This window comes from Aotus nancymaae, unplaced genomic scaffold (genome assembly GCF_030222135.1).
Source record: "Aotus nancymaae isolate 86718 unplaced genomic scaffold, 86718_ANA_hifiasm-v0.15.2.pri h1tg000014l, whole genome shotgun sequence".
In the NCBI taxonomy this organism is placed as follows: Eukaryota; Metazoa; Chordata; class Mammalia; order Primates; family Aotidae; genus Aotus; species Aotus nancymaae.
The window spans coordinates 92,355,344-92,381,644 of record NW_026988425.1 but is presented as its reverse complement, the minus strand read 5'-3'; the positions used below and the strand labels follow the sequence as shown (position 1 = coordinate 92,381,644).

Below are 26,301 nucleotides of genomic sequence, written 5' to 3'. Positions count from 1 at the left end.
GTAAACAGTGCTGCTATGAACATATGTGTGCATGTGTCTTTATAATAAAATGATTTATAATCCTTAAGGTATATACCCAGTAATGGGATTACTGGGTCAAATGGAATTTCTATTTCTAGGTCTTTGAGGAAGTGCCACACTGTCTTCCACAATGGTTGAACTAGTTTACACTCCCACCGGCAGTGTAAAAGTGTTCCTATTTCTCCACATCCTCTCCAGCATCTGTTGCCTCCATATTTTTTAATGATTGCCATTCTAACCGGCAATGGATTGCCATTCTAACTGGAATGGATTGCCATTCCACTTGAAGTGGTATCTCAAGGTGGTTTTTATTTGCATTTCTCTAATAATCAGTGATGAATTACATTTAATAAAACTTGTGGTAAAACATACAAATGTTTCTTTTCTTTTATATTTTTTTCTTTGTAAAAGCAAAAACAGAGAAGGCAAGCCAGTGCTAATCATATTGATTACTTACAAAGAGTGGGTGGAAACAAGTTTAAAAAGATAAATGGAGATGACATTCTCAGAGTTTCCGTTTTTGAATAGTTTTTACATTTGGAAACATATTACTAGTTTATATATTAGTTTACATTTTTAATATCTGTATATTTTATTTATATTTTTATAAATGAGTATATATTTATATTACTAGCTTATATACTCAAACAAATTTAATAATGCTGATTCCATTGCTGAAGTATGGAGAATAAAAAATGAGTCTGAATCACCTTTTTTTGTGACAGAAAATAAAGTTACTAAAATATTAATACATAGATTGATAAATAGCACATATGTACAGACATGAATGTAAACATAGATACACATGCATATGTATTTACATACTTTATCCTAGTGTTGGTACCAGGTAAAGGGGCTTCCCAATTTTTTTGTCTGAAATTGTATTTTATTTGTCAATATTTCTGGTGGATATTTCCCAGTAGAAATAAAATGCTATAATGGTAGTTATTTTCTTTCGGTAATTAGAAAATGCCAAACCAGTATTTCTCTTGTGAATATGTATGAGTCATTTTGTCACTTCAGTAAATGTAAATTGTAGGTTTCTATTACTTTTAGGATGTGTGTATACATGTGTAATATACATGTCTCATTTTTGGCTTTATCTGCTACAAGTGTATTGCAAGAAGATATCCCCAAAATATGATCAAATTGATGGATGAGAGTTTGGTTTTAATCATAATTTCTGCAAATGGCAATTTGGTCTCATCTTTCTATATGTTAAAACTACTTTTTTAAAGTTTATCAAATGGGATTGGATGTCCTATACATTTTTTAACATGAACACAAATTGCTACTGTGAAGTTTTGTGTTTATTTGGTGCTCACTCTGTCAGGAAATAGGCTTTGATTTTTATAAAATGAATTTAGGGGATGTCTCTTAAGTTGGCCATGACATTTTTCTTCTCATATATGTGAATACAGTTAATCAAATTACAGTGTTTTAGATTGTTCAAACAAATGTTCACTCCTTTTGTAAGTAGTATATGGCTCTGATTCATTATCTTTCTACAGAACAGATATTTTTCATTTTTATTTTTTAAGAATATTTACATTTAAATGCAGAAGCAATACTGGCTTGCAGTTGTAAGATTAGCCAGTTTGATATTGAGATTTTTCTAGTCTCTTAGTAATGGCTTAAAGAAATGCTTCATAAAATATCTGTCCCTTGTTGGTTTTAAAAAATGAACATTATAGCTATCTGATTGGATTTTTAAGATTTGCATTTCCCTTTTTGCCCAAGAGGTGTTCTTCTTGTTTTTATTTTAGTAAAAGGTTTTACTTAATATCCTGCTGGAATGGCCTTTGTTATGTTATTGTGTTTATTTTATTGAAAATTTCCTGTTTGATTGCTTTCTGATCAGGGAGCGATATATTTCGATTTCAAGAAACTTACTGATGTTCTCTATGAGGTAGTATATAGTCACCTTTAAATATTGATGTGCATTTGAAAAGGTGACACATTCTCTGCTATAAGCATGTACATTCAATGCCTATCCATAAGTCTATCTCATTGATCATCTTGTTTAATTCTTCTATGTCTCCATTGTTTGACTCTGCAGTCTTATTCTTCAGGAAGTAACCACTATTCTACATTTTATGAGTTTCCTCCTTATTCATATATTATAATCACACTATACATTTATTTATTATATGAGTTACAATTTGTTTATTATACAACTCATAAAATGTATAATAAATAAGTACCCTTGTCCAAGTTTTCCTATATAGATTGGTGAAAGTTTTCCCAGGTTTTTCAAGTTTTTCCTGAAAGTAGAATGGCTGATATATGCAGATTTAAATTTCATTAGAAGTATAAATTATCATTTGTTTGCCTTATTCTATTTCCTTCATAAGGTAATACTTACAGCTACAGTCAGATTTTATATTTTTTTTGTTTATTCCTATGTTGTTTGTAGTTACAAAAGAGCATTGATACATTTAGTGCAATGATCTTTTAGAATGTGTATCCTTCTTTTTGTTTTGTTTTTTGAGATGAAGTTTCACTCTTGTTGCCCAGGCTAGAGTGCAATGGCAGGATCTCAGCTCACTACAACCTCCGCCTCTTGGGTTCAAGCAATTCTCCTGTATCAGTCTCCTGAGTAGCTGGGATTACAGGCATGCACCAGCATACCCGGCTAATTTTTTGTATTTTTGGTAGAGACAGGGTTTCTCCATGTTGATCAGGCTAGCATCGAACTTTTGACTTTGTGATCCACCCGCCTTGGCCTCCCAAAGTGCTGGGACTATAGGCATAAGCCACCATGCCTGGTCCCAGAATGTGTATACTAGAATTCTATTAGCTACAAGTTTTTATATAGACAATGACTTTATTGATATTTAATCCTATCTTTTGTAAATCACATGTATTGTTTTCTAACCTTTATACTACTTTTTGTTGTTTTAGTATGTCAGCTAGAATCGCCAATGAAATTTTGACTAGAAACTCAGGTAATTAGAGTTCTTATCTTAATCTTAACATTTTAATTAAGATGAAAATGGTCCTAATGATTCAACATTAAATAATATGATTTCTAGAGGTTTTATGCTGATATTTTGGTTGTTTACCAAAAGTTTCTATTATTGGAATATGTTACGTGTTTTTAATATGGACGAAGAGGTTAATATTCATATATATAGTAATAATTTTCTTAATAGTATATCACTCATGCTCTTCAAGTTTAAAAGCTACATGATTACAATGTATTATTGATATAGAAAGGAGGCAGACAAACTCCCAGGAAGATAAAAAAGGGTCCACGGAGAATCTCCAACCTCCTCAAGTGTTAACACCAAATGTTTTGTGCAGATAAGGGAACCTGCACAGGGGATTTTCCTAGGCATGCCTGCAGGGACTGGAGACCACATGCACTGAGGGAATTCGGTGGAACCAATCTGCATGCAGGATCCCTCTCTTTGCTCAGAGCTTTCCTTTCACCTAATAAATTCTGACCTCCTTATCCTTCAGTCTGTCTGTGTGCCCAATTTTTCCTGGTCATGAGACAAGAACCCAGATTTAGTTTAAGGAAAAAAACTTCTCCTGCCTCTATCATTATTTTACTTGCACATTGATAATTAAGTATACTTATATTTTAATGAATATGTGACTGTTTCATACAGGCTTTTGGGGAATATTGCTATCAATATTACAAAATATGTGAGAGGATTTACCCTTCTGCAATTTTCAAAAATGAAAAAAGAAAAATTGTATAAGATATGGCATATGATTTCCTCAAAAGTTTAGTATAATTCATTTAAAAACTGTGACTGTTGGCCAGGTGCTGTGTCTTACACCTGAAATCCCCGCACTTTGGGAAGCCAATGCAGGTGAATCACTTGAGGTGAGGAGTGTGAGACCAGCCTTGGTGAAACCGTCTCTACTAAAAATACGAAAATTAGTTGAGTGTGGTGGCATGCACTTGTAATCCCAACTAGTTGGGAGGCTGAAGCAGAAGAATTGCTTGAACCTGGGAGGTGGAGGTTACAGTGAGCCAAGATTCCACCACTGCACACCAATCTAGGAGACACAGAGAGACTCCATCTAAAATAGTAATAATAATAAATGAAAATAAAAAAAAAACTCTGACTGTACCTTTATTTGTACTCAGATACATGAGTGCCAACTAGATTTAGTGATAGAATAGTTAAAATTATATTTACATGTGTCCATAATTTTGTTTAAATTTTGATTATCTTGTCTTCTTTGTAAAATGGCTAATTTTGTTTATGTTTTCAGATAAACCACCATATATATTCTTATTTAAATACTAGAGACATTAAATATTAGCAAATCACCGTGCTTACTACTCTCCCACTATACACAAAAGTTTCAGGATGACCTTGAAAAAGTTTATAGCTATTTGGAAAATATAATTGTGCTTTAATGAAAAGACACCAGAGAGAAACTCTTGGAAGAGCTATTTTAGCCAATATGTAACTAGAATATTGTAGCAATACAATGCAGAAAATGCCATAACTACAATGTAGATATGCCAAGTGAGAAAACATTTTTCCCCACAGCTCCTACTCATTAACTTTAGAGACTGCCAATTCTGAAGCCTCTAAGAGGTTTTTTTGTTTTTTTCTCAATCTAATACATAATGGAAACATTTGTCTCTTTTCTGAGTTTTCAAGGTTTAAAAGATTTTATAAAATGTTTTCTTTTCTTCTAGAAGTTGTCTCTAAATGTCTTTGATTTCTGCTAATTGTAAAAGAAAGTCTGGCTGTGCTTCTGTTATATATTGTACAATCCTATTATCAGAAAATAAATATGCCTCATTTTGTTTAAACTTGTAAACATTTTTAAAAAGGCACATCTCTTGTTCTTTAGTTAGTATTTCATCTACCAAAAGGTAGTGGATAATCTAATCAAGTCAAATAATCTCTTCTAATATGCAATTATTTGTTTATTCTGCAAATAATTGTTAATCTTTATGTATTTTGTTAAACAGATTGAAAAGAATAAATTGCATATACATATACTATAGTTATATTAGAATTGTTTGTTGACAACATTAAAAAGGGCTTTTTGCAAAATATGATAAATTGTATCAAATAAATTTTTTGAGCATTTGAAATATACTAGATCCAAGATTAAATGATGCAAGAATTGAGACATTTTTTTTTTCCTCAGGGGAAAGCTCAAACGCAGTCCCCCACTACCACAAATTATGCAGTCGAGGTTCTCACATTTGGGGAAATCGCAGGGGTCAGCACACAAGGAGTGCAATGGGTAAGGAATTGAGGCAAATTTCTAACGTGAAGATGCTTACAAGAGCTGACTCAGCATTTAAATATCAAAACATTTAAAAGAAAATAATTTAACATACTTAATGTTTTGTAAGAGATTAGTATTTTAATTAATTATTATTTTTTGATTATGATGTAAAGCAATATTCTCTGAGACAGTTCTAATCTCATTACTGGGTATATATCCAAAGGATTATAAATCGTTCTATTATAAGGACACCTGCACATGAATGTTTATTGCAGCACTGTTTACAATAGCAAAGACTCAGAACCAACCCAAATGCCCATCCACGACAGACTGGAGAGGGAAAATGTGGTACATACACACCATGGAATACTACACGGCCATAAAAAACGATGAGTTCCTGTCCTTTGTAGGGACATGGATGAAACTGGAAACCATCATTCTCAGCAAACTGACACAGGAACAGAGAATCAAGCACTACATGTTCTCACTCATAGGTGGGTGTCGAACAATGAGAACATGGACACAAGGAGGGGAGCATCACACACTGAGGTCTGTGGTGGGGGGACTAAGGGAGGGACGGGGGGGTGGGGAGTTGGAGAGGGATAACATGGGGAGAAATGCCAGATATAGGTAAGGGGGATGGAAGCAGCAAACTACATTGCCATATATGTACCTAGGCAACAATCTTGCATGTTCTTTACATGTACCCCAGAACCTAAAATGCAATAAAATATATAAATATTTAAAAAAAAAACAGAAAGAATATTTATTTTGTCAAGGTTAAGGACATGCCTGTGACAGCCTCCGGAGGTCCTGTCCACATGTGCCTGACCCAAGTGGCTAGGTTACAACTTAATGTTACACGTTTTAAGGAGATATGAGACATTAATCAATACATATAAGATATACATTGGTTTGATCCAGAAAGGTGGGGCAACTGAAAGCAGGAGTTTTCACTTCATAGGCAGATTCAAAGATTTTCTGATTGGCCACTGGTTGAAAGAGCTATTAGCTAAGGAAGGGAAGTCTTGGTTATGATAAGGGGTTTTATCATATAGATGAAGCCTTCAGGTAGCAGGCTTCAGAGATAATAGACTATAAATGTTTCTTTTCAGACTTAAACAGCCTGTTCTATCAGTAATTCCAAAAGGGAGAAGGGAATAATGAGGCAGGTCCTTCTCCACTTCCCATCATGGCCTGAACTAGTTTATCAGGTTAACTTGGAATACCCTCGCTGGAGAGGAGGAATCCATTCAGATAGTTGTGGGGCTTAGAATTTTATTTTTGGCTTACAATAACAATACTTCAAAAATAGCTAAGCAAAAAAATTATAGAAGCAAAATGTAATCACTTTATAATCATAAATTAAAATTAAATATTTTAATTTGCCAGAGAGATAATTTAGGACCATTCAAAAGATTTTTAATTTTTCCATTCATCCAACCTAGTACTTGATGAGTTGTTACACATCATATGTCAGCTTTTATCACTATCAACTGGTATAAAGATGTGGAGGGTTAATTCTAAAAGTAGATAAAGTTTTACTTTCTCTCCAATTTTATGAAACTAAATATATAGCCAAACTGATAAAAAAAAAAAAAAAAAACAGCTTCAAATAATCTTTATAAGAAGGGCTGTTTGAGTGATAATTAGATAATATTACTTTTTCTTTAAACTGACAATTTTATTTAAATATTTAATTAATCAGTATTTTTGACCACAAAACTTTTTCACCATAGTTGCTGGTATTGTACAATAAAGATTATGAATAAATTTTAATAGTATTAACCTTGTGTTATAAAATTATTTACCATTTACAAAACCAAAATACAATGGCATATAGTTATATATTGCAATATTTAATTCAATGGGAATAAAAAAATTGATTATTTTAGGAAAATCCCCATCTAAATATGCAATCCAAGTAGCAACCTCTAGCTTCTTAAGTTAAATACAAAAGTATCTTCTGTTTTTATAAGAAGGAAGATAGACAAGTCTACTATTCAATCTCCCATTTAAATGTTCCTTGAGTCCTGAAATGGAAATTAATGAATCTCCTTCTGTAAATGAGTTCAGATGCCCACCTCCATATCATAAACTATGATCATATCATTGAGGTTTCAAAGAATCTCCTTGATAATAGAAAGCATTTACTAAGATTCTACTATTTACCAAATTTACTCAGATTGTATACATTATCTCCTCTATTTTTATAACAACCACTTGGAATAAGGATTGATTAATTTAAACAATATATATGAATTGTAGCACTTAAAAAACAAAGTGCCTACCCTCATGAATGTTAAATTCTGGAGAAGTCAGAAAATGACTATAACAAATTATCAAAATACAAAATGTTATTTAAAGATTGATGTTATCTTTTAAAAAGCAGAGAAAGGGAACAAAGTGTGGTTGGGAGGAAGTGCTAATTTAGGTTGAATAAGAGCAAGACTTCCTTCGAAGAAGATGTTCTAATAAAAATCTAACGTAGGTAAGAAATATAACAACGAAAATGTTTTGGGAAGAGCATCTCAGGGAGAACAACAAGGGCAAAATGTCAGATTAAACATTTAATATTTACAGAAAACATGTTTGGGATGTTTGGGAATAGCAAGGAAGATAGTGTAGCCAAAAAGGAAGAAGTGTGGAAGAGTATTTGAGATAATAGAGAGAGAATAATTAAGAGATAACAGATCCCAGAATATTTGAAGTATTTCTAAGGACTTGGAATTTTACTATGAGTGACACAAAAAGTCTTTGAAATGATTTCACCAGAAGAGTGACATATGAGACATAGAGAAACACTTTGGCTTCATGGTGAGAACGACTGAAGGAAAGGGGAAACAAGATCAATTAGGCGGACCAATTGGACCAGTGGTTTTGTGGATACAGGGATGATGAGGGTTTTGAGGAATGGTCTATTGAAGCGGGAGATAAAAAAAAAAAAAAAACAAGTTTCCCAGGCTAGTTTACTCCAAGGCCTAGAGATAGGCATAGCTCAGGTAGAGCTCTGATACCACTATCACTATTTACAAAGCCAGAGCCTTCCAAGGAGGGGCTCCAAAGTGTCTGCTTCTCATCCTGGAACAGAGATAAAAACAAGTTTAACAAGTACCCTCTATTTCCCAAGACTGTTCTCTGTTCTGTCAAGTAACTATGTTTCTGCAAAGGTTATAAGGTTCTGCAAGTTCCCATCTGCGATCTATGCCAAAGGTCACAAGACTTGCTTAAGATGCAACATCTGTCACTGCTTGATAACTGTCTTTGTCCTTCCTCTGTAAGCTTGCCTTTGTACCTTGCAAGTTTCACACCACTGAATGTCCAACCCCCTTCCTTTGCATGCACAAAAGTCAAGCCCTGTTTTTGTCCAGGGCTTAGCCTTTGGATGTTAATCCACTGGGTAAGTGGCCACTTCAATGAAACACTCCTGTTTTCACCCATCAGTGTCTCCTGTCCCTTAATTCCCACAACACTATAACTTCAAAAGGCTGAGGCTTGGCATGGTGGCTCACGTCTATAATCCCAGCAATCTAAGAGGTTGAGGAGGGTGGATCACTTGAGGTTAGGAGTTCAAGACCATCCTAGACAAAATGGTGAAACCAGGGGTCGAACTCCTGACCTCAAGTGATCCGCCTGCCTCAGCCTCCCAAAGTGCTGGGATTACACTCGGGAGGCGGAGGTTGCAGTGAGCCAAGACAGCGCCACTGCTCTGCAGCCTGGGGGACAGAACAAGACTCCATCTCCGGGCGGGGTGGGGGGAACCTATATATACAAAAATTAGCGTGGCGTGGTGGCACTTGCCAGTAATCTTATCTACTCGGGAGGCTGGATCACTTGAACCCGGGAGGCAGAGGTGCAGTTAACTGAGAGGGGAAAAATAAAATATGATAATTCAAGGAAGAAAGGAGAAATGTGGAATGACATCATTGAATATGAAAAAGGGAATGGATGTAGCACACAAGTGACACAGTTGGCCTCTGTAAAGAGTAGAGAGCTCACACATATTTAGAGGAAGAAGGCACAAGACACAACAGCCCAGAGAGAGTGAACAAGGGTATATGTAATACTGGGAGCTTGATGAAATTTTCTTCCAATTTTTTACTTTGTTACCCAAGTAGGAATAGCAAAATAAGGTTGGCAGGTGGAAATATGGATGAGGAAAAGGTGTTAGATGTTTAAACAAATAAATAAAAGAATAAAATACTCATCTAGAAGAGTGGAATATTGAATGAGCCAAAGAAATATGGCATGACTGGTAGGCACTAACATGGAACTAGTAGAGATAACTCTTCACTATAAAGGGACACCAGTCATAATTATACTTATTTTTGTAGATTAGGAACAGAGGCAGAAAAAAAGTAAAATGTCAAATATCACACAGAAAGTTACTGCCAAGATTAAGACCACGTATGAACTTAAGATAACATAATGGTTAATTAATCACTTTATCTCACCTGCATAACCTTCATGGTTTCGCCAATATTTCCTTTGGAAACCAGAAGGTAGAGTGCTGTCAAATTTTGAAGCAAATCATTCTCTATTCCCCTATGGAAAGGCACTCCGCTCACACAGGGGATTTAGGAAAGAGGCAGAAAGAAGATCCATACATGAAAACAGAATCAAAGAAAGCCAATATTTCCAATTCTAGAGAATGTATCACCATAAGCAAACATGAAAACAAGAATAATATGGAAGCAATTGAATCTTCAAACCTACCAAGATTTTGGTATTGGTAAGAAAAAAGTTTATAAAATGAAAAAAAAAGCTTTTTTTTTTTTTTTTTTACTAAATATTCTTCTTTTGATATCTGCTGACAGTGGGATACAAGGAATTTTAATTCACTGTCCCTAGGTTCCCATATATATATGTGTGTATATATATGTGTGTATGTGTATATATATATATATATATATATATATAAAACATTATATTATACATTATATTACATTATATTACATTATATATATGTAATGGGAACCTAAGGGACAGTGAATTATAGATAGATGGATAGATAGATATTTAATTGTGTGAATGTTTAAATATATTAAATATACATATATTTAATTGTGTGATTGTTTTTGTCTGATAGAGATTTTGATATGGAGACAATTTACTTGCAAAGTATAATTTGATGTACTGCAAAACAATGATTAAAAAAAAAACGAAAAGAGACTCATGTATTGGATATGACCAAGGTATCTGTATTCTTACATTAGGAGAAAATGGTCTTTTACCAAAGAAGTTTATTTTTTATCTTAGAAGTTCCAGAGCAGGTGGCCTTACAAGAAAGAATAGTGGATACTTGAAAGCTTAATTGGCAATATAAATAAAGGGAAAAGCTTCAAATGAGTTGACCCTGTCTACATATTTACTATGAGAGACCTCTTGAACCACTGAAATTGTTCACCCTATGAACTGTTGACATCCTTAACTGTACTATCTCCACCTTAATGTATGTCTGGTGGTAAATGAAGCTCTCTTGAAAGATAAATAAATTTTTAATATTGTTTAGACAGATATATCAGCCATTACATATGAATTATGGAAAGTTATGAGTATGGCTTAAAAATATCAAAGACAAGTAGACTAGGGGTTATGAAAGAAGTTTAAACCATCCTGAGCTAGTAAAAGACAAGAAACGGATACTTGTTAGTCAAAATATTAGTGTTTTTTATCAGTTTGGATGTGACATTAAATGTTAATGAAGAATAATCTAGACAGCCTTTAATTTAAAAACATCATATATAGAAATAGAGCTGACCCAGAATCTGCAGCACCCAATCCAGGAACCCAAACCACAAACTTGGTAGCAATCATCCCTAAACAGTCATTGCTTAAACAGTAACTTACAATTTGCCTCATTTTTGTCCCAGCTTCCAATTTAGGACCAACTAAATCAAATACACTCCCCTAATCAATTATGAGGCTTTCACTCTCCCAGCTGCATCTTCTCAATTAGCATGGACAGCCTGCTGATCTTTTGATTAAGTACTTTAGCAATTATTTGCTAGTCTTTTCTAATCTTGGGTGGTGAATACATTAATTATTTTAATGCTTTATAGTGTTTCATAGATATTGTTTTCATTTCTTTAATTATTTGCCAGGACCTATCCCTTGACTTACAAGTATTAGGTGCTGAGTAAATCTTGGTTATATAGTAAACTAATATTGTTTGCCTTATTAATCATTTATTTTATTGTATTTTGATAGCTATAGCAATAGCCTAATAAAATGAACTTATGTGATACCATTTTGTTTATAGAACGTTTTTAATTAGAACTTATCTGTTCCACTGTCTTCACTGAAGCATGTGATTGGTAAGTTATTATCTTATCAAATATATAAATGAAGCCTTTACTTAGGATTAATGAACCACTGGCTTATTGGATATGATGATCCCTACAATCAGTGCTATCCTCAATTTTAAGCTTAATTCTAAGACTTTCTATTCCAGATACATTCATGCATATGCTCTTTGCTTGTTTGTTTGGTTTTGTGCTTGTGTTTTTGAATTGTGTTTTTCATGCCTTGGATATCTCTACGTGCTTATAAATTACTCAGTACAAATAGACATCATTATGCTTACTGATAAAATCCTACTGGCTATTTCTTTAAGGTGAATTTCAAATTTATGGGATTTTTTAAAGCTCCTGCTTATAACTAAAATCTTGGTGATATTTTTGTGTCTTTTGTTGTCTACTATTATTCTCTTTATTTCATACATCTCTTTCAAAAGGAGGGGGAATATGAGAATGACTAAAATAAAAATAATTAAAATACATTTTCTATTTGGTGTCTAGTAAGAACATTCTAATCTTTGAACTTTCACTCTATATTTAATGTCTAGTAAAACTCTCATAATCTTTGAACATTCATCTTATATTTAAGTCTTTCATTTTCATTTCAGCTTTTTACATATTTTCTGTTTTAATGCTAATATAAACATATTGAAAGTTTAAAATAAACATCTCTTTTAACAATTGTTAATTTTTAAGATAATTTCAAGAATCTAATTTGTTGAAGTGACAAATGATGATAATGATAATGAAGCAGCATCAATGGAAGATGACCTAATAATTCTTTTTGTTTTGGAACAAACTCAACAAATTACATTACAGTATTCACAATGCTTATGTAGTTATTTTTTTTCCCAAAGTTCTCCAGTACTTCACAGTCACTTACATTGTTGAAAGAGGATTGTCCTTGTAGGCAAATCTAAACTATCATTTGCTATGTATCAGCATTTTCTTTAATTCTCCTTTAGGAGACCTTTCTTTTTTATTTTCTGATAAGGCAGAAAAATAGAATGAGCCCAAGGGTGTTATTTAATTACATGCTTTCTCAGCTAAAAATCAAATAGGTCACTTCCCTCTGAATGAAACCATGATGATAAAGGAAGACAGCCTCAGAAATATTAGCAGAAAAATGATAGTCAAAAGGAAATTTGTCCTGAGACCAGACAAATTAAGATGAGTTTTCTGTCTCCACTAATAGCAACCAGTAAGTGGCCCCTCTAGGTTTACTGCCCAGCTCAAGCCAATAATAACATTATTTTTTCCTATTAAATCCATGTCTCCTCCCTCATTCATAGAGTTATACCTTCAGTGGTGGTGTCCCCATGGCCATAAATGACTGCACAAGAGGTGACCTGACCAAAGACAATAATTCATTCTCCATGATTTAAAATTGGTATTAGATGATTTGTTTCTAAAACATTGTAGATTAGTTTGTGCTGATCCCTTCAAAAATGCAACTTTATAATGTATGCCTTATAGAGATGTACTTGGACATCTCTACAGTACTTGGACAAAACTGCAGAACATAATACAGGTTACAGCCAAGAATAGTGATGTAGCTAAACATTGAGAACCATAGATAAGATTATCTCAGTTACTGATGTATTTCTATTTCTTATTTCAATTGATTTCTGAATCCCAGTTTTATTTTGGCCCATTGATTTTTGAATCCTCAAAATAAGAGTTTTTCTACTTAAACTCAAGTTGATTTTTGTTATTTACAGAATGTTAATACAGACTCAGTGCCACATATGCCAATATAACCTTGGCCAGAGATGAGCTACCTTTACAAATTAGGCTATGCAAATATTTATTATTGAAGTTCACATATCCTGTGTAAATATCCTAAAATAATAATACATAGAATATTCAAAAATACATTTAATTCTTGGGTTCTCAAGGTCACAGGCCTTGCAGAGCAAGTTTTATTTTTAAATATATATTCATAAAAGTATATATTACAAAGTAATATATACCCAGCTACAATATACTCATATTTACTAGTTAGGGAATCTTCAGAGTATGAAGTAGGTAAAGAGGATATTACTTTCCCTATTTTTAAATTAGCATGCTAAGTGACTAGTATAGGGTCCTGTAGATAATTGGCCTCTTCAGAGCATGGTGTTCTCAAAGTCGTCAGACATCTTACAAGGTGGCTGGCTTCTAAGACAGAGCATGTAAAGTGTTTAAATGTGGAAGTTTCAGATCTTTCAACATGTAATCTGAGCATTTATCCAAGGTCACTTTACCACATTCTATTGGTTAAATAATGTCACAGGACTTGCCTTCTTTCAAGGGAAGGAAATACAGACTTCAACTCTTTAAGGTAGAAATAATAAAGGATTTGCATGCATATTCAATTTACTACTCTAACAGATTGGCATGGGCCCAGTAATCCCAGGATCTATAAGACCAAAAATGGGGCTATTAATTTTAAAGATGATCATACAAAAACAAAGATCTCCTCAAAATCGTTCAAATACATGGAAGCTGAACAACTTGCTCCTAAATGACTACTGGATACATAATGAAATGAAGGCAGAAATTAAGATGTTCTTCAAAACCAATGAGAACAAAGACACAACGTGCCAGAGTCTCTGGGACACATTTAAAGCAGAGCCTAGAGGGAAATTTATAGCACTAAATGCCCACATGAGAAGCAAGGAAAGATCTAAAACTGACACCCTATTGTCACAATTAAAAGAACTGGAGGAACAAGATCAAACAAATTCAAAAGGTAGCAGAAGACAATAAATAACTAAGATCAGAGCAGAACTGAAGGAAACAGAAATACAAAAAACCCTTCAAAAAATCAATGAATCCAGGAGCTGATTTTTTGAAAAGATCAACAAAATAGATAGATTGTTAACCAGAAAAACAAAAAAGAAAAGAAGAATAATCAAATAAATGCAATAAAAAATGATAAATTTTTTCAATTCCACAGAAATACAAACTACCATCAGAGATTACTACAAACACCTCTATGCACAAAAACCAGTAAATCTAGAAGAAATAGATAAATTCCTGAATACTTACACCCTCCCAAGACTAAACCAGAAAGAAATTGAATCCCAGAAGAGATCAATAACAAGGTCTGAAGTTGAGGCAGCAATTTATTGTATTCAAACCAAAAAAAGCCCAGAACCAGATGGGCTCACAGCCGAATTCTACCAGACATACAAAGAGGAGCTGGTACCAATCCTTCTGAAACTATTCCAAACAATACAAAATGAGGGAATCTTCTCTAATTTCATGAGACCAACATCATCCTGATTCTAAAACCTGGCAGAGACACAACTAAATAATAGAAAATTTTGGGCCAATATCCATAATGATTATCGATGCAAAATTCTTTGATAAAATGCTGGCATACCGAATCCAACAGCACATCAAAAAGCTTATTTATCACAATCAAATCGGCTTCATCCAGGGATGCAAGGCTGGTCCGACATACAAAAAATCTATAAATGTGATTCATCACATAAACAGAACCAAAGGCAAATCCACGTGATATTTCAACAGATGCAGAAAAGGCCTTCAACAAAATTCAACAGCCCTTTATGCTAAAAATTCTCAATAAACTAGGTATCAGTGGAATGTATCTCAAAATAATAAAAGCTATTTATGACAAACCCACAGCCAATATCATACTGAATGGGCAAAAGTTGGAAGCATTCCCTTTGAAAACTGGTACTATAAAAGGGTGCCCTTTCTCACCACTACTATTCAACATAGTATTGGAAGTTCTGGCCAGAGTAATCAGACAAGAAAAAGAAATAAAGGATCTTCAATTAGGAAGAGAGGGATTTAAATTGTCTCTATTTGCAGATGACATGATTGTATATTTAGAACCCCATCATCTTAGCCCTAAATCTCTTTAAGCTCATAAGTACCTTCAGCAAAGTCTCAGGGTACAAAGTCAATGCACAAAAATAACAAGATTTCATACACACCAATAACAGACAAAGAGAGAGCCATATCATGAGTGAACTCCCATTCACAATTGCTACAAAGAGAATAAAATAAAATTCCATTTGACCCAGCAATCCCATTATACCCAAAGGACTGTAAATCATTCTACTATAAAGACACATGCACAGGTATGTTCATTGTGGCACTGTTTACAATAGCAAAGATTTTGAACCAACCCAAATGCCCATCAATGATAGACTGGATAAAGAAAATGTGGCATATACACACCATGGAATACTATGCAACCATAAAATGGATGAGTTCATGTCCTTTGAGGGACATGGATGAATCTGGAAACCATCATTCTCAGCAAACTGATACAAGAATGGAAAACCAAACACTGCATGTTCTCACTCATAAGTGGGTGTTGAACAAGGAGGACACATGGACACGGAGGGGAACATCACACACTGGGGCCTATTGGGGGGTGGGGGAGCTAACAGAGGGATAGCAGGGGGTGGGGGGACTGGAGAGGATAACATTAGGAGAAATCCTAATGTAGGTGACAGGGGGATGGATGCAGTAAAACACCATGGCATATGTATACCTATGAAACGATCCTGCACAATCTGCACATGTACCCCAGAACTTAGAGTATATATATAAAAAAAAGATCTCCCTACTCTACAATAGCATATAAAATAGTTTGAATTTGATTTAGGCCTTCTGAGTAAAACAATTTGCACAGTTTTGAAATACATCTGGTATAATTAATACTAGGTGTTAATAATACTAATAAATATTATAACTTACAAGGCAATGGAATGCCAAATAACCAATTTCCTGTAGCACTTTATCTCTCACAAATTGTATGTTTAAATGAGATATGGCCCTTGTATATTTACCTTACTATATCAAAAGTGGTTTTACTACAAGTAAATAGTGTACCTGCTTCTCTAAATACTAACTATATAATAACAGGGTATTTAGCAAGAAATGAAGTGAGAGGCTGAAATATTTGTCTTGGTCAGATATCATGCATAAACAACAAGGTGTTTGTGAAAATAACTTCATAAGAATCAATGGAAGAACACATAAAGTACACGAATTATTGGTGATATTGTGGTAAGTGCTCTGAAAAGGAAATCTTGTCTAGGTCATATAGGAATGTGTTACTACAAATGGTAATTCACTGATGCTATTCCAATATCAGTAGGAAAAGTACTAAGAGTGGATTTTGTAGTGATGTTTTAAATTTATGAACTATAATATATATTTCCCAGGAGCTAGAATGGGGGAAACATTTTGGAACACAGCCTTTGGCCAGGAAAAGAAAATTTCTTCACAAACACATATGAAAGGACTTGACATTACAGGAAACTTAATTGGTAACTGTTAATAGAGCTTTGCTCTCAAAAATTCATAGAAACCTCAAAGCTCAATTCTAAATTTTGACCAGTGTTTTTAATCACTCTGAATTCTGACCCTCCATCTAAAATAGCTAAACAGAAACACTGAGATGGTCCATTTTCACCTCAAATTTGGCATTTCTAAAGCTGAATTCATAATTTTCCTGGCAAAACAAATTTCAGGGTTACCTTAATTATCTAATCATTAGTTTCAGTGTAACTTCTCTTTCAGTCACCCCTTTCTTTTTACTCCTACAGCTAATGCTCTATTTCAGGTCCTTATATGCCACCTGAAACACTAAAATGAGATTGTTTATTCTTCTTCCAACTTAATTATTAGGACACATTTGCATAGTACTTTATTTTGGTTTTTCTGAAATAATAATTTATTATATGGGATTCATTCAACTTACCTACTAGACTCAGGCTGCTGAACCTGGTATATTATGCTCTTAGATTCAAAACACAACTTTTTCTTCCAATTTTACTTTATCCTATATACACAAACCATCACCATTAGGAAAATTTTCTATCCCTATTTTTTTTTTTTTTTTTACAAACTCAATGTTCTTTTTTGCATTCATGTGTTTTTTATAGTCTTCCACCTCTTCTCTCCTAAGGATCATCTTCCTCATGCTCTGTTTCCTCAAATTACCAATATGAAACTATTTATTATTTAATGTTCCTTTATCATCTTCTTGGATTTACATCTCTACTCCCATGTCCAATTTCTCTCCATGGAAATCTGTTCTCTGCAAGTCCCAGCACTTATTTCTGTATCTCTTTGATGAATTTATAATGTTTTGCTCTCTACCACTTCTTTTGATTCCGTTTTTCATGTCTCATCACTTCAGATTGTAAGAATGCTGAATATATTCTTTTACTGTTCTATACTTATCTGTGTACCACACAGTGCTCAGAATTGTTGGTTGATTAATTAGATGCATGTACTGAGGCACAATAATATCACTTGGATTTATACAAGTAATAAACAATTAGAGATTATGAAATAAGTTTTCTGCTCTGCATGGACCTAACTCCAAGCATCACAATAAAGTAGAGGTCTTAAAAAGGATCAGATACCAGACAGAGAATTAAAATGTTGCATATTTAATGCAAAATAATCAATGCCAATGGATGACTAACAGCAAAATGTTGACTACTAAAGGAAAATGTTCACTGGCTGTAAATCATACTCTAGGAAAACCACCACAAATCCTTTTCAAAATATCCATCTACATCTAACAGGCAAACCATCAAACAGCAAGAAAGCTCAGAAAATTTCATGATGGGAGGTACAAACAGGGAAAAATGTGCAAGAAATGTTTTTCATAAAAAAATGTCTTAAGGGAATTGAAGTCTCTGCTTTGTGCTCTTTTATAGACAGTATTATACAATCTAGTATGATGCAAAGTATTACAGAAACAGGAGTCAAAATAATAATTTTTTCAAAATGCATTTTTGTAGTTCTATACATTCTGTTCTTGTATTGAAAGCCTGAAGATATATTCATCCCTATCACGGTGTAAAACAGGTTGCAAAGAACCTTCCCTGAACCAATAGTATAGATGAAATTAAAACAAGCAAAATCAGGTAAAAGTTAACAACGAATTTTTTTTTTTGAGACAGTCTTGCTCTGTCGCCCACGCTAAGCACAGTGGCTAATCTTGGCTCACTGTAACCTCCACTACCTGGCTTCAAGCAATTCTCCTGTCTCAACCTCTGGAGTAGCTGAGATTATAGGCTTGTGCCACTGAACCTGGCTAATTTTTGTATTTTTAGTAGAGATGGGGTTTTGCTGTGTTGGCCTGTCTGGTCTCAAACTCTTGAAGTAAGGTGATCTGCCTGCCTTTTATGTTGACACAGTTATAAGTCCTTGTTTATAATGTAGAGATAAAATAAGTACTCTTTAACTAAAAGAAATATCCTGTACACAAGATTGCCCATATAGTCACAGGGTTTGATTACCCAAGCAGACTGGTAAAGAAAAGCAACTCATACTCTTTGCAAGAGGTTTGCTGTCAGAACACAGATGTCATAAAAACCACCGCTAAAACCAAAATGGGAAGCAAAAAGATTCACATCAACACCGTTGTCATTGAACATGTAGATTTGGGCAAGTCCACCTATACTTGTCATCTGATGTACAAATGTTGTAGAATCAACAAAAGAACCATTGAAAATATTGAGAAGGAGGCTGCTGAGCTGAGAAAAAACTCCTTCAAGTATGCCTTGGTCTTAATAAATTGTTGAGTGTGAATATCGTAAACAGTTGAGTGTGAATATAGTATCATCATTGTTATCTCTCTGTGGAAATTTGAAATCAGCAGGTATTACTATCACTGATGACCCATGATGACAGATACTTTATAAAAAATCTGATTGCAGGCATATCTCAGGCCGGCTTGTCCAATTGTTGCTTTTGGCCTTGGTGATTTTGGAGCTATTTTTTTCAAGAATGGATAAACCCATGAGTGTGCCTTTCGGGCTCACGCACTGGCTATGAAACAAAGTAGAATCCACTGAGCCACCCTACAACCAGAAAATATATGAAGAAATTGTTAAGGAAGTCAGCACTCTCATTAAGAAAATTGACTTACAACCCTGACAAAGTAGGATTTGTGCTAACTTTTGGTTGGAATGGTGATAATATGCTGGAGCCAAGTGGTTCAAGGCATGGAAAGTCATTCGAAAAGACAGCAATGCCAGTGGAACCATGCTGCTTGAAGCTCTGGTTTGCATCTTACCACCAGCTCTCCCAGCTGACAAGCCATTGCATCTGCCTCTCCAGGATATCCACAAAATTGATGATACTGGTGCTATCTTTGTGGGCCAAGTGGAGTCTGGTGTTCTGAAACCTGGCATGGTGGTCACCTTTCTTCGAGTCAATGTTACAACTGAAGTAGAATCTGTTGGACTGTACCATGAAGCTTTCAGTGAAGCTCTTCCTGAGAACAATGTGAGATTCAGTGTTAAGAATGTGCCTGTCAAACATGTTGGTTGTGGCAATATTTCTGGTGACAGTAAATACGATCCACCAATGGAAGCATCTTGCTTCACTGCTCAGATGATAATTCTGAACCATCCAGGCTAAATCAGTGCTAGCTACACCCTTGTACTGTCACAGTACCCACACTGCTTGAAAGTTTACTGCACTGAAGGAAAAGATTGAGCACTCTACTGGTAAGAAGCTGGAAAATGGCCCTAAATTGTGGTGATACTTCCATCATTGATATGATTCCTGGCAAGCACAAGTGTGTTGAGACCTTCTCTAACTATTCTCCTCTGGGTTGTTTTGCTGTTAGTGATATGAAACAGCTGCTGTGGGTGTCATCAAAGTAGTCGACAAGAAGGCCGATGAAGCTGGCAAGGTAACTTAAGTCCGCCCAGACAACTCAGAAGGCTAAATGAATATGAAAGCTATACCTACCATCCCAGTTTTAATCAGTGGTGGAAGAATGGTCTTGGAACTATTTCTTTCAATTGGCCATTTAAGTTTAATAATAAGTCTGGTTGATAATCACAATGCATTGTAAAACATTCAGAAGGAAAAGAAAGTGTTTTGTGAACTGTTTTTCCTTTTGCATTTGGCAATTTTATTAGTTTTTAAAATCCATACTTTTTAATAGAAACAACTTCAACAAAAATCTATTGCAGAATTTTGAGACCCATTAAAACAAAGCCTAATGAGAAAAAAGCAACTCATTTTGAGAAATATGAATGAAATTGTATTTACCCATTTTTTTTTTGTCAAGAATGGAATGGTAACTCACTTTTGAAGATAAGCCAGCACATCTGAGACTAAGGAGGCATTCTAACAAAATAACAGCTTTTCAAAGATATACAAGCATGATTTGAAAGTTCAGCTTTCAAGGTTTATTTTTATTTTCTCAATCTGTTATGGTTTCTGTCAGATGTCATGGGTGATATGGTGTCTGTGTCCCAGAGATAAAGTGAAATGAACCCAAGTCAGTGAAGAGAAAGGGTGCCTGACAGATGATAGGCACTTGGGCCCTTGTAACCCTTGACTATGCTCCCTTTGGGAGGGCATCCCAGTGCCAGTTGGAGCAAATCCACACTGTCTAAACTGTCAAGAGCAGTTTTGTGATAGGTGCTTCACAGAGTCTCCACAGCTACAAATGGAGACTAGATGCCCTGTGCTCTGAGAAGCCTGATCTTTCAATTACTCTGTTTCAGCACACCTTTTATATGTTTCTGTATGTACTACTGCAAAATAGGAGGAGCACAATTCCCCCAATTATACCTCTGTGGTAATAACATGCTTTATACATTTTTAATCTTCCCTGATATCATTGATATTCACAGTATATCTCCTGTTAGTCATTTATGTTTAATTTGTTAAACATGCAATCAGACATCATTCAGCATTCAGTAAAATATGTATTTTGAATCTGTGATAAAAATGGGCTAGAATTAGGAATGGAAAATACTTGAAAGCTAAATTGAAAAGTGCAAACATAACTAAGTTTCAAAACTAAATCCAAATAAACCATGAAATTATAAAAAAAGAATAATATATCTTCTAGATAAGCTTTGAAGCAGAAAAAAAGGCTTATTTTGAAAAATAATTAAAAAGAATGGTACTGAAAATGTCAAATATTACCAGTTATTAGTTATAGTTAATTAAATAAAAAATATAGCATGCCAAAACACAAAACCTGCCCCAAATTACCCTAATACAAAATAAAATGATTCTGTTATGCGTTCACAAAAAGGAAAATATCAAAATGCCTGATTTATATGGTTTCTATGCAAGAAATATATTGAGAGCTACATGAGGCAAGTTACACTTCAGGTAACACAGCAAGCAAATTGTATAGCCCACATCATAATCTTAGTTTTTAGTTTCATTTGATTTTGTTTTTCTTTTATCAGTGAACTTCTAAAGATACAAATAGACATAATAGTTTAAATTTATCAGTTAAAATGGATAAATAATAAGAAATAATCACACAGAATACGGGCTGTTGGACTTTTAAAAAGTTGTAGTTAGATTCACTATAAACTCACATATTAAAAATGCTAATTTCAGAATTAGGAATATTTCTGCATTGATAAAGTAGAAAAAAATGGATTTGACTTATGTTCAGGGAAAATTCTAAATCAATACACTGTTGTAAAATTTAAAGAGCAGAGATATGACAATATATCATTTCAGTTAGACATTAACCCATCCTCTTTAGGAGCTATTGAAATTAATTTCTTCTTTTCTTACTATTTAATTAATTGAGTTCATCTTCAAATTGATTATAATTCTATTATAAAGTAAGTTTAAATTTGTTGACTTTTAAAAGCACTTACCCTTGGAACATCTTTCTGAAGAAACTGTTTTAAAGTAGTTTTTTTTTCTTTTTAAAAAAAGGTGGTTATTTTTTCTGAGATGAAAGAATTTGAGGATCAATATATACAATTTTCGATCTCTCGAAAGTGTATTATTTTTGGATGGCATGGTCATAATGACACTTATGTCTGATTACTTATAAGTCTTTTTTTCAATCTATTCAAGTTTCTATATTATTCCATACTTTCATTATGGGGATTTGAAATTGCTCTCATTGGAAAAGCACATGCCAACCCAGGAATAAATTTAGTTACAAATGTGAACACTCGACTTGTAGGAAAGCAGGTTTCCATTTTTTATTAAAATGGACCTCCAAGAGCAAAGTATATTTATTGCTATTCATCACATATTGAAATGTAAATTTTGGCAAAGCTAAACAGACAACATACTAAATTAAAGCAATAGTAATTAAGGAATATTGCTGATGTTATATTTTAGGTACTAAGTTCTATAGTTATCAATTTTTATGTGTAGAATCATGTATTTTAATAAAATTTCTATATAGTAATGAATATATAATTTACAATTAAAATAATAATTAGTGTTTAAGGTATTTCAGAATTTACAAGTAGCATATTTTATCATTGCTACATAAGTAGATGTTTCTTAAACAAATTGGGATACTCAATCATTTCACTTAGAATTAACCAAATTTTTAAAAAGTGTATTTATTTTCATTTAATTATCCTCTACCAGATAGATCATCTAGTTTTGGAAATAGTACACGTTTATTTAACTTTCCTATATCCTGAAAATAAGTAAATACAGATATATATATACTTGAAAAAAGAGAATATATTCCATATATATATATAGAGAGAGAGAGAGAGAAAGAAAGGAAGGAAGGAAGAAAGGAAGGGAAAGAAAGAAAGAAGGAAGGAAATAAATAAATAAATAAATAGGGTTTGTAGTCAGTTTATTTATTTCTAATAGAATTAGAAAAACAAAGAAGATAATATTTAATTTACAGGACAAATATTAATAAGGCAAAATTTCTTCTAAAGGCTATTGCAATGGAAATTGGTAGAGTATTTTACTACAAATAGGCAAATGTTTTCCAAGCAAAATGGTAGCATAGGCCATTTCATAGAGTAATCACCATTGCATTCCCAGCATCTGTAAGAGTAACTGATAAATAGCAGATACTTAATATATATTTGCTTAATTACTAAATTTATAAATATATGCCATTTTCCTCTCCTGAGCTGCAAGATCATATGTCTTTACTTTAGCCAGTTTTCACTTGATAGAGGATTTACTGATTATTTATAATAGTTTTGGGTAATAAATAAATTGTGAACTTAAAAAAAAGAGAGTTTGTGTTTTTCAAAGTGGGCTTTTGAGAACAAAAAAAAGGGAAAACCATCATATAAATATAACTATATTGCAATTTCTATTAGAAATAATATCACTTTGAAGAATGCGTGTTTTGTTAAAAATTCCATGTATATTTACAATAGAAAAAAATGACCCATTTTCTAATAATCTTTGATATTATTCACATTTCTACTCTTTGCACTGTGAAAAATATAAACAACACTTGCTAAAATGTTTTCCCTAGTGTGAACAGCATCTCCATATATATATATACACACACACACACACACACACACACACACACACACACACTAGCTATGCCATAGTCAAAAATTAAAACAATTCTAGAAAGTGGTCAGCATGAGAATGTGGAAGGAGAGTCTAGTTCTGGGTTCACACAGGCAGGTGAGTAACTGGGACTAGAGAGGATATGATACTGAAGGTAAGTAAATGGCAATTAGAAAATCTGCCACCCGCTAAAAAAGACAAGTGCTCATGGTTAGGTCTCTAATCTTCTGGTAAATGAAAAAGCACTTTTATCAACAAGAATCAATTTAACTCTTTTTAAACTTTACTGTACTCCATATATCAATTTCTGTTTTTTTATCTTTTTTTTAATTATACCTTAAGTTCTGGGGTACATGTGCAGATCGTTCAGGATTGTTACATAGGTATACACATGCCATGGTGGCTTGCTGCATCATCTACATTAGGTATTTCTCCTAATGTTACCTCCCCAATCCCCCTACACACTTCTATCCCTCCCCTAGCCCCCTAATCCCCCAACAGGATCCAGTGTGTGATATTCTCCTCCATATGTCCATGTGTTCTCATTGTTCAACACCCATTTATGAGTGAGAACATGTAGGGTTTGGTTTTCTGTTCTTGTGTAAGTTTACTGAGAATGATCGTTTCCAGTTTCATCCATGTCCCTACAAAGGACATGCACTCATCCTTTTTATGGCTGCATAGTATTCCATGGTGTATATGTGCCACTTTTCTTTATCCAGTCTGTCATTGATGGGCATTTGGGTTGGGTCTAAGTCTTTGTAAACATTGCTGCAATGAACACATGTGTGCATGTGTGCATATATCTTTGTAAAAGAAGGATTTGTAATCCTTTGCATATATACTCAGTAATGGGATTGCTGGGTCAAATGGTATTTCTAGTTCTAGATCCTTGAGGAATCTCCCCACTGTCTTCCACAATGGTTGAACTAATTTACACTCCCACCAACAGTATAAAAGCATTCCTATTTATTCACATCCTCTCCAGCATACATTTTTTCCTGATCTTTTAATGATAGCCATTCTAACTGGCTTGAAAGGGTATCTCAATGTGGTTTTGATTTGCATTTCTTTAATGATCAGTTATCATGAGCATTTTTTCATGTTTTTTGGCCACATTAAGTCTTCTTTTGAAAAGTGTCCATTCATATCCTTCACCCACTTTGATGGAGTTGTTTGTTTTTTTCTTGTAGTTTGTTTTAGTTCTTTGTAGATTCTGGATATTAGCCCTTTGTCAGATAGGTAGATTGCAAAAAATATTTTTCCCATTCTGTTGGTTGCCAGTTCCCTCTAATGATTGTTTCTTTTGCTGTGCAGAAGCTCTGAAGTTTAATTAGATCCAATTTGTCTATCTTGGCTTTTGTCAGCATTGCTTTTGGTGTTTTAGTCATGAAGTCCTTGTCTATGCCTATGCCCTGAATGATTGCCCAGGTTTTCTTCTAGCCTTTTTATAATGTTAGGTCTTATGTTTAAATCTTAATCCATCTGGAGTTAATTTTTGTATAAGGTGTAAGGAAGGAATCCAGTTTCAGCTTTCTCCACATGGCTAGCCAGTTATCCCAACACCATTTATTAAACGGGGAATCTTTTCCCTATGGCTTGTTTTTGTCAGGTTTGTCAAAGATTAAATGGTTGTAGATGTATACTTCCGAGGCCTCTGTTCTGTTCCATTGGTCTATGTCTCTGTTTTGGTACCAGTACCATGCTGTTTTGATTACTGTAGCATTGTAGTATAGTTTGAAGTCAGGTAGTGTGATGCCTCCAGCTTCGTTCTTTTTGCTTATGATTGTATTGGCTATGTGGGCTCTTTTTTGGTTCCATATGAAGTTTAAGGTGGATGATTGTATATTTAGAAGATCCCATCATCTCAGCCCAATATCTGTTTAAGATGATAAGCAACTTCAGCAAAGTCTCAGGATACGAAATCAATGTGCAAATATCACAAGCATTTCTACATATCAATAACACACAGAGAACCAAATTGTGAGTGAACTCCCATTCACAATTACCACAAAGAGAACAAAATAACTAAGACTACAACTAAAAAGGGACGTGAAGGACCTCTTCAAGGAGAACTACAAACTACTGCTCAAGGAAATAAGAGAGAACACAGACAGATGGAAAAACATTCCATGCTCATGGTTAGGAAGGATCAGTATCGTGAAAATGGCCATACTGCCCAAAATAATTTATAAATTCAGTGCTATCCCCATCAAGCTACCATTGATCTTCTTCACAGAACTCCAGAAATCAATTTCTTTAGAGAAAGATAGATGAGAGATCAATAAATGTATTCTTGGATATGTGGCTATGGATATGTGGCTATGCTTTCTCAGAGGAAGGGAGAGAGCCTTGTCTGACAATTATTCAGACATAAACATTAGATAATTTCCCACTATGTACAGAACACAGTTCAAATATTTGGATAAAAATCTGAAAAGAAATAGGGATATATTCATGAAAATATCTGAGAATATTCACT

The 26,301-nt window shown here is 33.9% G+C and overlaps 1 pseudogene; it reads left to right on the top strand.

Annotated features, from left to right (window-relative positions):
• The first annotated feature begins 19,568 nt into the window (after nt 1-19,568).
• LOC105722335 (elongation factor 1-alpha 1-like) lies at nt 19,569-20,263 on the top strand (annotated as a pseudogene).
• Nucleotides 20,264-26,301: the final 6,038 nt, after the last annotated feature.